The sequence below is a fragment of the Oncorhynchus masou genome, unplaced genomic scaffold, assembly GCF_036934945.1.
Source record: "Oncorhynchus masou masou isolate Uvic2021 unplaced genomic scaffold, UVic_Omas_1.1 unplaced_scaffold_5461, whole genome shotgun sequence".
NCBI classification, from domain to species: domain Eukaryota; kingdom Metazoa; phylum Chordata; class Actinopteri; order Salmoniformes; family Salmonidae; genus Oncorhynchus; species Oncorhynchus masou.
The window spans coordinates 20,001-21,819 of NW_027011877.1; positions in this window are offsets into that span (position 1 = coordinate 20,001).

Genomic DNA, 1,819 nt, shown 5'->3' on the forward strand with positions numbered 1-1,819 from the left:
CGTGAATGTATATGTATAGTGAATGTATATGTATCGTGAATGTATATGTATCGTGAATGTATATGTATCATGAATGTATATGTATCATGAATGTATATGTATCATGAATGTATATGTATCGTGAATGTATATGTATCGTGAATGTATATGTATCATGAATGTATATGTATCGTGAATGTATATGTATCGTGAATGTATATGTATCGTGAATGTATATGTATAATGAATGTATATGTATAGTGAATGTATATGTATCATGAATGTATATGTATCGTGAATGTATATGTATCATGAATGTATATGTATAGTGAATGTATATGTATCGTGAATGTATATGTATCGTGAATGTATATCTATAGTGAATGTATATGTATCGTGAATGTATATGTATCATGAATGTATATGTATAGTGAATGTATATGTATAGTGAATGTATATGTATAGTGAATGTATATGTATCGTGAATGTATATGTATAGTGAATGTATATGTATCGAATGTATATGTATCGTGAATGTTTATGTATATCGTGAATGTATATGTATAGTGAATGTATATGTATCGTGAATGTATATGTATAAATGAATGTATATGTATAGTGAATGTATATGTATAGTGAATGTATATGTATCGTGAATGAATGTATAGTGAATGTATATGTATAGTGAATGTATATGTATAGTGAATGTATATGTATAGTGAATGTATATGTATAGTGAATGTATATGTATCGTGAATGTATATGTATAGTGAATGTATATGTATCGTGAATGTATATGTAGGGGTCAGTGGAAGGTGGATAAGAACTAGGTGTGTGGAAAGTTACTGAGTGAGACAAGAGGGGGAGGCAGGAAATGTACATTCTGTCTAACATGTTATTGTTAAATCTCATGGATCCTATGGAGGGAGGCAAAGGGTACCAGTCTGGTGTCAGTCACTGATAAGGTAGGACAGCTGTGGAGGAGGGAGGCAAATGGTACCAGTCTGGTGTCAGTCACTGATAAGGTAGGACAGCTGTGGAGGAGGGAGGTAAATGGTACCAGTCTGGTGTCAGTCACTGATAAGGTAGGACAGCTGTGGAGGAGGGAGGCAAAGGGTACCAGTCTGGTGTCAGTCACTGATAAGGTAGGACAGCTGTGGAGGAGGGAGGCAAAGGGTAACAGTCTGGTGTCAGTCACTGATAAGGTAGGACAGCTGTGGAGGAGGGAGGCAAAGGGTAACAGTCTGGTGTCAGTCACTGATAAGGTAGGACAGCTGTGGAGGAGGGAGGTAAAGGGTAACAGTCTGGTGTCAGTCACTGATAAGGTAGGACAGCTGTGGAGGAGGGAGGCAAATGGTACCAGTCTGGTGTCAGTCACTGATAAGGTAGGACAGCTGTGGAGGAGGGAGGCAAATGGTACCAGTCTGGTTTCAGTCACTGATAAGGTAGGACAGCTGTGGAGGAGGGAGGTAAAGGGTAACAGTCTGGTGTCAGTCACTGATAAGGTAGGACAGCTGTGGAGGAGGGAGGTAAAGGGTACCAGTCTGGTGTCAGTCACTGATAAGGTAGGACAGCTGTGGAGGAGGGAGGTAAAGGGTACCAGTCTGGTTTCAGTCACTGATAAGGTAGGACAGCTGTGGAGGAGGGAGGCAAATGGTACCAGTCTGGTTTCAGTCACTGATAAGGTAGGACAGCTGTGGAGGAGGGAGGTAAAGGGTAACAGTCTGGTGTCAGTCACTGATAAGGTAGGACAGCTGTGGAGGAGGGAGGCAAAGGGTAACAGTCTGGTGTCAGTCACTGATAAGGTAGGACAGCTGTGGAGGAGGGAGGTAAAGGGTAA